The following is an 11,557-nucleotide window of genomic DNA, read 5'->3' on the forward strand; positions in this document are numbered from 1 at the left end:
TGTTGTAGTTCGTGTCAGTATCAATCCTTTTTATTGTCCAGTAATAAATCATTATATGGATATGCCACCATTTATTTATCCATTCATCAATAGATGGAAACATATTTTTTAGCCTTTTGGCTAAAGTAAATAACATTGCTATGAATATTTGTGCTCAGGTTTTTCTGTGATGTATGTTTTCATTTCTTTGATATTGACTTATATAGAACACATACCCAGCAGCTACAGAATAGATATTCTTCTAAAATGTATATGATACATTTTTTCCAGTAAAGATTAACCATAAATTGTGTCATAGAGTCCCAATATATTTCTAATAACTAAAAATTTTGCAGAATATATATATTCTCTGACCACAATGAAGTTAAATTAGAAAAAATATGTTGAGAATTCTCATATTCATGTTTAATTTATTGTTAAAAAACCTGTTTTTTGACTTGCATATATATATTATTTCTCTTCTTTGTTTTTTATCATATGCACTTAAGGTCCTTTCTAATGTAGTATTACTTCATCTCATTTTTGTCTTCTGATATTGTTAAATTTCTTTTATGTCTATTCACGTAGTCTTGATTGTTCTTTTCAAAATGTTTTTTGTTCTGGTGTGGAAGCTTCATGCCAAAATGTTTAAAGTGATCTTCTCTTTTGCTTTTTTGAACATATGTAGATATATTGGTTCCTAATTTGATCCTCTCTTGGTTTTCCTATGACAGATAATTTTTCTATTTATTTTCTTTGGAGAAAAAATTTGTACTTATCTATTTTTGGAGTTGAAAGGGGATTTCTTATATTCTGAATGGTTTCTTTTCCTTTTCATAACTTTCATAATTTCTCTCTCTGCTCAAGGATGCCCTTTGCCCTTTCTTTGCTTGTCAGGACAGCCAGCAAGTAAACTGACTAAACAAAAACAGAAAACAACAACAACTACAAAACACACACACACACACGGCTTTCAGTGCCAATCATAAGATGGAGGAATATGTTGTTACCTAAGGTACTTTTCAGAAACATTGATGCTGCCCGATATTTATCCTGATATTTAACCCAACTTCCCCGCAGCTGACCTGTCCACTCACAGCAAAAGTTTATGCATTTTTATAAAGTTCTCTTTCACTTAAAACACAGTTTGACCCAATGTATTGACTCTTCTTTCAGTGTGAAAATATCTTTGCATTAAAATAAATTAAATGAGGTTTTCAGAACTTGGAGATCCTCCTTCTCTAATCGCTAGCACTAGGATAGATTTGTGTGTGTGTGTGTGTGTGTGTGTGTGTGTGTGTGTGTGTGTGTGTGTGTAGATGAGGTTTCACTATGTTGCCCAGGCCCGTCTGGAACTCCGGGGTTCAAGCTACATTTCCCACTGTGGCCTACCAATGTGCTTTTAATTTCTATTTTCATACTGTATAAAGTATTCCAAGTCCATATATGAGGAGGAAATTTGGATGCAATTGCTCAGTTTTCTGTAGTTCCTGGAAATTCTTTATATTTCCACATTAAAAGAAAACTTTTAATGTTATCTATCCTTTAGATATTTAATTTTTAAACACCAATTTATATGTTTTGATTGATGCCCCAACTTACAATTAGAGAAATGTGAAAATGTCAAACAAAAGGTATCTGAAATTGTTATAGGATAGGGTTAGGGAAATGTACCACTTTCCTCATATGGTAAGTGCTTCACCTGCTGGATGATAGGGATTTTATTTCTGAGTCATCCATTTCCTGGACTCACGGTTTTGTTCTGACTTCTAAGTGGTGTGATGACATTAATACACAAAATAAAATGTCTTTAATATTTCTTGCCATGACTGAGTCATTTTTTCTAATTTTATATGCTTATGGATGTCATCATTTCCTCATGGGATATAATATATATAGACCTAATTGGCAGAAAGAAATGACACTCCATTCTATGTTAAACTTAGGTGCTTCCAAAGATGCTGTTCTTTCTTAAAGAAGAATATCCTTCCATCATAAATTTTTATTTGGGAGGGAAATAGTACAAGCTTTGAAGACAGGCAACTCGAAATCAAATTCCAGGTTTTTCATGTAAATATGTGAGCATAGGTATTTAATACACCCTGGTAGCAACAGTTTTCCAGTTTCAAAACTGGAAATGATATTGTCTATCATGGGAGGGATCAGCAATTTTACATAGAGCACAAAAAAACCACTGCCAAATATGCACTTGTATCAACCATAGATATTTGATTCAACGTTTCATTTAGAGTTTCCGTATCCATGAAATGGATTGGCATTTGAAGAATGTTATTTTTATCTGTTATGTTAACTCTTAGAATGAAAGAAGATTGTAAAATTTTCCTCTTTGTCTCTTCGTAGGCTGTTTCCTGAAGGATTTTAGGTCTCCCACACATCAATATTTTCTTGAACTCTATCACACTGCATCAGAGGCAAAATAACAAAGGGAATGAGCCTTTGAAAGGGGGGGATTCTAAGATTCAGTAGTCCTGGCTCTATAAAGAAATAATTTTGTTCTTGAATTGTCTCAGAATTTCTCCTAAGGATGGAGGGAATGTGTAAGTGTGTGAGTTACCACAGGCTATTAGAGATTGAATTAGCAAACACCATCTATTTTAAAGAATTGCAGTGAAAATTTCCAAGACATTCCAGTGCTAAGCAAATTAACCAGCAAGAAAACAAGCAAAAAAAGAAGCAAATACATTTTCTTTCTAATAAAATTTGTTTTTAGATCCTTCAAAAGGATTCAACAGCCTTTACGTGTTATGCCTGTTTATTAATTCATCAATATCTCACATATTCATGAACTTGTCTCTGGGATTTCCACTTTGTACTGTTTATCTATGGTTAAATACTGTCTCAAGAGCTATCACTATAAAAATCTGTCATTAAGTCAAGACCTTGTAGTTTGCTTTTCTTCAAAATTTTACAAATATTCTTTTCTCTGCACTGTTCCATATAAACGTTAGGATTTACAAAATAAGTTCCTTAAAAAATAGGATATTTTTATGTTCTCACCCACAAGCAGGAGCTAAACTATGAGGATGCAAGGGTATAAGCTTAAGACAGTGGACTCTGGGGACATTTGGGGGAAGGTGGGGGGGTGAGGGACAAAAGACTACATATTAGGTACAGTGTACCCTGTGTGGGTCATGGGTGCACTAAAATCTCAAACATCACCACTAAAAAACTTAGCCAAGTAACCAAAGACCTCCCATGCCCCAGAAACTACAGACTTTTTTTTTAAATAAATAGGATATGAATTGAAAATGCATTAAATTTTAATTAATTTGGGGATATATTTATAATATTGTGTCTTCTTACTTATGAATATAGTTATTTTCAACTTTTCTCCATAGAGGTCTTTGGTAGACACAAAAAGATCTTTTGTTAGGTACCATATTATGGGCATCACATGAGAGCACATTTTCTATTACACTGTGTTATATTTAATTAGTTTTCAGTCACACACGTAGAAACACTAAACTCTTTATTTGCCAGAGTTTTAGATTTTCTATTTCATATAAAGAATCCTGTACTCTATCAATACAAGTAGGGAAGCTTTGGGGTTTTTTAATACTGATATCTTTAATTTCTACTTCTTTCTAAATCTTATAATCTTACTGAATGGCCAAAGGTCTCCAATGTTGTATTGATTGAATCAGTGTGGAAATAGCAGATATCTCTATTTCGTTTCTTGATTTAATAAGAAATGCACTTAAATATGTAATATAAACTATAATATTTATTATGAATCTTTGATAAATGTCTTTTATTAGATTAAAGAAATCCTCTTTTATCCAGTATAGTGAGGTTTTTTACATATTGATTATTAAATATTGCCCAATACTTTTAATTTTCAATTTTGAAATATCTTTGTTTTTCACTACATTAGCACGTACTTTCTCCTTTAGTCTATTAATATGGTAGGTTATATACGTTGGTTTTCTGATATTAACCCATCTCCACATTTCCAGATAAATTTTAATTAGTCATTGTGTGTGTGTTTCATTTGCTAATATTTGATTCAGGAATTTAACTTCTATGTCCATGACAAAAGATGGTTAAAATTTTATTTTTCCCTTGCAATTCTTGGCCAGTTCTTTCATCGTGGTACGTTCATTAGTCAAAAAAATGTATGAGAACATCTTTGCCAGACACTATTTTGAGTGGAGATATGGAGGTTAAAAAAAAACAGAAAAATTCTCTTCTCTAATGAAACTTGCATTCCATTGACATGTGCAGATGGGATATCAAGTTATAATGCATGCAGCATAAGTGGATGGAGATGTTTCAGTTAGGGAGAAAAGAAAAAGGCATGCTGGAGTAAAGCAAATTGAAGTGAAGGGATGGGCTATGAGGAGGTGACATTTTACAGGCATAAAGAATAACTAACAACAAGGGGTCCAGTCATTTATTCACCATTGCATAAAGATGTATTCAAGAAACAGGTAGAATTCTGGTATTTCTGGAGCACCAAGAGAGATCAAAAGTGGTATAAAACGATATCATAGGCCAGGGGTGGTGGCTCACGCCTGTCATCTTAGAACTTTGGGAGGCCAAGGCAGGTGGATTACCTGAAGTCAGGAGTTTGAGATCAGCCTGGCCAACATGGTGAAACCTGTCTCTACTAAAAATACTTTAAAAATTAGTCAGTGTGGTGGTTGGCGCCTGTAATCCCAGCTACCTGGGAGGCTGGGGCAGGAGAATCTCTGTAACCCAGGAGGTGGAGTTTGCAGTGAGCCGAGATCACATCACTGCACTCCAGCCTGGACGACAGAGCAAGACTCTGTCAAAAAAAAAAAAAAAAAAAGACATCATAAAGTTACTCAGGGACCATAGAATGGAAATTCCTTACTATCTGTGGTAAAGATTTTGATTTATACCATCAATATGATGTTGTAGAAGGCTTTGTGTGGCATAGTAATACGAAACATGAAATTGGTTTGTAAACAAAGCCTGCACTTCATGAAGGAAGGAGCAATGGGACTTGGGTTATAGCAGTAAACTGGGATCAGAGTGTGAAGACCCTGATGGGAAGTATAATAAGGTTTCGTAATTCTTGCCAGAAAGCAGAGGGTGTATTGAAAGACCATAATTAGATGAGAGAAGTGTTAAGATTCTTATTTATTTATTTTTAAGCTCAATATAAATGCAGCGGAAATGGAAATGACAGGCATATCCAAGCAATATACGTGTTAGAAGTGACAAGATTGGTGAACGGGTGGAGTTGAGTTGTAAAAGAACATGAATGAACTAAAAATATTTTCAGCTTTATGGCTTTTAATTCACTTAGATTAAAAATAAATGATAGGCAATGTGAGAAATGAGTTCACAGTGGGATCTTCATATTAAGTTGAAATTTTAAAAATAGGAATGCTGTCATCTGTTCATATTTTGGAAACCAGAAAAACCACTTGCTTACTGACTACGTGACCTATAAAAAAATTATGTTGGAACAGAAGAAAGGATCTGAAAACTACATTCATAAATTGTATTTTCTGATAATGAGTTCCCCATGCACTGCGTGGTATTATGTACACATTTTCTAATCTTAGCAAAAAACATGTGAAATGAGTCTGCACAGAACCAGAAATGTGAATTATGTTTCCCAACTTCTTGACATTCCCTTCTTCCTTACACCCCATATAAATCATCAAGTCAGAAAGATTCTCTTCCTAAAGATGTCTAAATTCTTAATTCACTTGGTAGTTATAGTGGATTCCAGAGTCAGACTTTCTTAATTTGAATATCTCTTTACCATTTATCTGTGTGATCTTCAGGGAATAATTTAATCTTCTGGTGTATCAGTTTGTCTGTATCTTTCATTTGCTTAAACTGCTATGGTTCTTTCCTTTGCTATTTGAATAAGTAACAAGTCACTTCTTGTCCACAAGTCTCTGCACAATCTGTCTCTTGCCTATACTTCTGGCTTCATGATAGACCATTTTCCAACAGCAGTGACACCAGTTTTCTTTCACCCTGATGCACTCACAGATTTTATTTCATAGTCTGTGATATGTGTCTAAACTGACTCCCTAAGGCAGAGGGAGACTTGGTTGAGCAAAGAATCACATTGCTCTGCTACGAAGTCCAAATTAGTTTATAACAATCCCAGCAGTCCCAAATTAGCTGCTTCACTTTTGGCACTGGTAGAAATGATCCTGGGCTCGCTGTGCTTTGACAAGGATCCTGCTGTATTTCACATTATCTGTAGAAGTGAAGAGTGTATGTGGGTACAACCCATGAAGTGCTACTCTAGTGTAGTAGTCTCTGCAGCTCCTGAAATCCTTCCTATGGTTGCTATTTGACCCCTGATGACTGACCATTGGTCTTCCCAGGCTCTGTTGGGACACTGAAATTTTAACAGTGTTTTTTTTTTTGTTTTTTTTTTTTTTTTTTTGTCTAGAGCTTCAAATATCTGTGAGAAGGAAATGATGGCTCTAACCCCAAATCGGTAATGGATTAAAAAATTTAACTGTTGTAGTGAGCAAGTTTTCTCCATGATTCTCATGTCAGCTAATAGTGAAATGCCTTCTCTCTCTAAACAGCATAAAAGCCTTCTCAACTGCTTACTAGGGAAAGGATCCTGCTGTATCTAGTACAATGCGAAGGAAAATGCAGTTAATAGCCACCTACTTGCTATCCACATTTAATAAATGTAGGTGCTGCTGTATTCAATTCTGGGTTGTTGTTTTTTTTTTTTTTTTTTAATAGGATTTTAAGATAGAAATTTTTTCACAACTTTTCAGTCTTCTTTAGGGGAAGCCACTATTTTCTGCACTGAAATTGGTACATATTTTTTACATGCATTTTTATGAACCTAACAGAAATGCATGAATTCAAAAACCACAGTGTTGCTGCATGTTCTTAAAATTAATGTAAAATGGTGTCAAACTTTTTTAACTTTTTTTTTTTAAACATAATTGAACTGTCTTAGAAATGTAGCAGAGTTTCTGGCTTGTTCATGGCAATATTTCTTTTCAAAGCTAATGTATATTATGCTTTGAATTTTGATTTATTTTCTCCCTTTAAATTTCAGCTCAAGATCTCAGAATTCAACATATACGCTTGAATTGTCATATCATGTGGCAGACTTAAGAGTAAATGCCACTTGCTAACCTCATTAATGATGTCTCTATTTGCAATTCAAAGATAATGATTTTTTAAGAGAAAGAACATAACCAACTATGTAAAAATATAAACTGCTTCACTTTGTTCCAAAAAGCAAAAATATACCTATAAATAAACAGATATAAAACATTTCTCAAGAATATATAATACAAAATTTATCTGTGCAGAGATTAAACTTCACATGTTTTAGAACTCAGAAGACACTGTTTTTAGTTGGATCTGCCATTTACTAGGTCCGATTGGAAGATAAAATTTGAGGTTTTATTTCTTTATCTCTAATTTTTTCTTACTTGCATGTTTATCAGAAGTGAAAACCTAATTATTAAAAATGTGAAATATTACAGTGCTTCAGTCTCACCATCTTTTTGATGCAATCTTGCAGCCTTTCTCTAGAGACTTGGGTTCACTGTGTCTGCAGTGGTACACTTTAAAATTGCCACCTCGGGTATGTATGATGCAGGTGATCCTAAAGCATATCGATTAGCAATGTACCTAGAAAATTAGAGGTATTTAATAAGGTTCACTTTATCTTTCCAAAATACTTTCACTATGTAATTCATTTATGTATAATTTAGGTAACCATGTGATAAAGAATATAATGAGTAATGCAATTCCAGTTTTATTCTGCCAGGTACAAAATAGCTTAAGTAAAGGTATTCTTCAGAAACTCTCCAAATACTATTTTGATGTACCTAACTTGGAAGTGATACAATAACTCCACCAAAGACTCCGTAACATTTTGAGGGGCTGGACATTTAATTTAGTGTTTATGCATGTTGCTTGGTTTTGATTATTCAGAAGGAGAGATTAAAATCTCCTGATGGGTGATAAAGGTATTAAAGTTAAATTTGTTGGAAGTTTTGTTGTCTAATGAAAAACATCTGGCTATTTGGAAGCAGGCAGATGCTGAAATAAATTTTTCATTTTTCATAAAATGTGCCTGCCACTTGGCTGAAATCTTAGTATGTTAGATATAAATGTTTCATTCATCCATATATTTAAATAATATGGGTAGGTAATGATCAGCAGAATTACAGAGTTACTTTATTGCTATGTTATGTTACAATTATAGTCAACAAATTAACTTTGTTATTTGGATGTAAAAATTTTTAGAGTGCTTATCACTTTTTTCTATTGGATTTTGATTCTCAGACAAAACTCAAAACATCTTAAAAATGCACTATATACTTTCTGTCAAAATATTTTTAAAACTCATAGGTGGAATGTAGCGTATAGCAATTTCATATGTAAAATGGCCAGGATACCATAGATTAAAATCTTCACGGGGAATGAAATAGATACTGGGATGACATAAAGAGGAATTGAAGTGATAGCGATAAATAGACTATGTAGGTCCAGATTCCAGAATCAAGATTTCTAGGTGTCTGCTGGTTCATTTGTAAAGCTTTCATTTTCCAATGAATTAGCTACAACATTTCAATTCCATTTGGATGTTTAGTATAAGTGTGTTACAAAATTAGGAACCATTATGGGAATTAAATATTTCCACATTTCTATGCGACCTCTGCAAATAATGTTTTGCTACTTAAATACTTATTTTTGTCATAAAATTTCCAAATACACAGAAGGTAAAATAATAATACAATGTGATTAATTCATTATCAATCTTGTTTAATTTGTGGTCCTCTAGAATCTAACACCCCAGTCCATATTATTTTTTGTTATATTGAGACATAATTCACACATCATAAATTTCACTTTTTTAACATATATAATTTCGTATGTTTTCAGTATGTTCACTAGTTTGATGTCACCATCACCCCCCCCCCCAAAAAAAACTGTATAGCTGTTAGCAGTGACTCTCTTTAACTCCTCCCTCCAACTCTTGGCAGCCACTAGCCTATTTTCGTGTTTATGAATTGTCTGCTTTGAACATCATGTACATAGAATCATATGACATGTGATATTTTGCTTCTGAGTGTGTCACTTAATACAATGTTGTCAAAGTTCATCCACATTAAAGCATGTTTCAGTACTTCATTCTTTTCATATCATTCCAATGGGATATTTCATATTTTATCTATTCATCAATTGAAGGACATTTGTGTTGTTTCCACTTATTTGTTTTCTAAGAACACTTGTGTACAGGTTTTCATGTGAACATACATTTTCAACTTTCTTGGGTTTAGTCCTGGAAGTGGAATGGTTGGGTTACATGAATAATCTTTGCTTACATTTTTGAGGAACTATTTTTCCCCCATTGAATGGTCTCAGGACCATTGTTGAAAATCAATTGGCTATAGTTGTATGTATGTATTTATTACGGACTGTAAATTGTATTCCATTGATCTATATTATATGTCTACATGACTTTTTGTCCTTTATTCTATGAATTCAGTGTATTAAATCACTTTATTTTGTATGTAGGACTAATCTTGCGTCTTCTAAATCTCACTTGGTCATGGCATATCATCCTTTTTACGTGTTGCTGGATTCAGTTTGCAAGTATTTTGTTGAGGATCTTTGTGTCTATATTCATAGGAGCTATTGTTCTACAGTTTTCTTTTCAAGGTTTTTGCCAGATTTTGGTGTCAGGTAACACTGGCCTTATAGAATGGGTTGAAATGTGTCCCTCCTCTATTTTTGGGAAGAGTTCAAGAAGGATTGGTGTTAGTTTGTCTTAAAATATTTGGTGGAGTTGAGAAGTGAAGCCAGCTGGGCTTCTGGGTAGGGTGGGCACTTGAAGAACTTTTGTGTCTAGCTAAAGGATTGTAAATGCACCAATCAGCGCTCTGTGTCTAACTAAAGGATTGTAAATGCACCAGTTAGCACTCTGTAAAAACGCACCAATCAGTACTCTGTAAAATGGACCAGTCAGTGCTCTGTAAAATGGAGCAATCAGCACTCTGTAAAATGGGTCAATCAGCAGGACATGGGCGGGGCCAAATAAGGGAATAAAAGCTGGCCACCCCAGCCAGCAGCAGCAACCGACTGAGGTCCCCTTCCAAGCGGTGGAAGCTTTGTTCTTTCACTCTTCATCATAAATCTTGCTGCTCACTCTTTGGGTCTGCACCACCTTTAAGAGCTGTAACACTCATCACGAGGGTCTGCAGCTTCACTCCTGAAGTCAGCAAGACTATGAACCCACTGGGAGGAAAAAACAACTCCAGATGTGCCACCTTTAAGAGCTGTAATGCTCACCACAAGGTCCACGTCTTCGTTGTTGAAGTCAGTGAGACGAAGAACCCACCAAAAGGAGTAAATTCTGGACACGAATTCCTTAATGAAGTTGACTCTGGGCTTTTATTTCAGGTAATATTTTGATTACTAACTCGGTTTTTTTACTTGTTACACGTATATTCAGATTTTTTTGTTTCTTCTAGAGTCTGTTGCTATGATTTGTGTCCTTCTAGAAACTTGTCTATTTCATCTGGTTAACTAATATTTTGGCACTAGCTAAAATATGGAAACAATCTAAGTGTTTGTTGGTGGATGAATGGACAAAGAAGCTGTAATGTATATTCAATGGAATGTGGATAGATGTATACATATTGTATATTATATATAATATATATGTATACAATGAGATATTTTTTCAGCTTTAAACAGGAGATCCTGTCATTAAGGTAACATGGATGAAACTAGAGGGCATGATGTTAAGTGAAATAAGTCAGGCAGATAAAGAAAACTACTGCATGATCGCACTTACATGTGGAATCTAAAAAATTCAAACACGTAAAAACAAAGAGTAGAAAGGTGGTTACAGGAACTGAGGAGGGTAAGAAAAATGAGGAGATACAGCTCTTTAAAAAAAATAAAATAGGAGTCTGCAGGTATAAATTTCCCTGTAAGCACCCTTTTAGTTAATCCTGTAAATTTTACTTTCCATTTTTATTCATTTAATTTAATTTCCCTTGTGATTTCTTTCTGAGATTGGTTATTTAGGAGTGGGTTATTAATTTCTACATATTTGCAAACATCCCGGTTTACTTCTGTTATTAATTTCTTATTTCATTGCATTGTGGTTATGTTACTGGGGGATTCTGCATTAGGATGAATTCTTTAACCAAGGAGATCAACAGAGCTAGAGTTCTGGATCAGCAATCTCAGTTCTTGTGGTAGTGAGCAAAGAATTGCAAACTAACACCAAAATTCAAGCTCAAAGCAAAATTTATTAAAGCACAGTAATAAATTCTCAGAGAGAGAGTGGGCTGATTTCACTTCACAGAAATGAGACCCTCTTTACAGAGTTCAGGGTGCTTTTATCCAGTTTGTGGGGAGAAGGTGAGGCTTGAACTGGGTTTGAGTAGCAGGATGATGTCATTTGATGGGGAGTTTGTGGTTATATAACTGAAGTTAAATTGTGCATGTTTTTATCTGTAATTCATTAAGGAAAGCCCACTCAAAGGGGCCAAAGCACATGTATATTTTATTATAATCACTGTATAATGAGGATAGGGTTACCTGGGGTTCCAGCCCAGAT

Source organism: Macaca mulatta, chromosome 9 (genome assembly GCF_049350105.2).
Source record: "Macaca mulatta isolate MMU2019108-1 chromosome 9, T2T-MMU8v2.0, whole genome shotgun sequence".
In the NCBI taxonomy this organism is placed as follows: Eukaryota; Metazoa; Chordata; class Mammalia; order Primates; family Cercopithecidae; genus Macaca; species Macaca mulatta.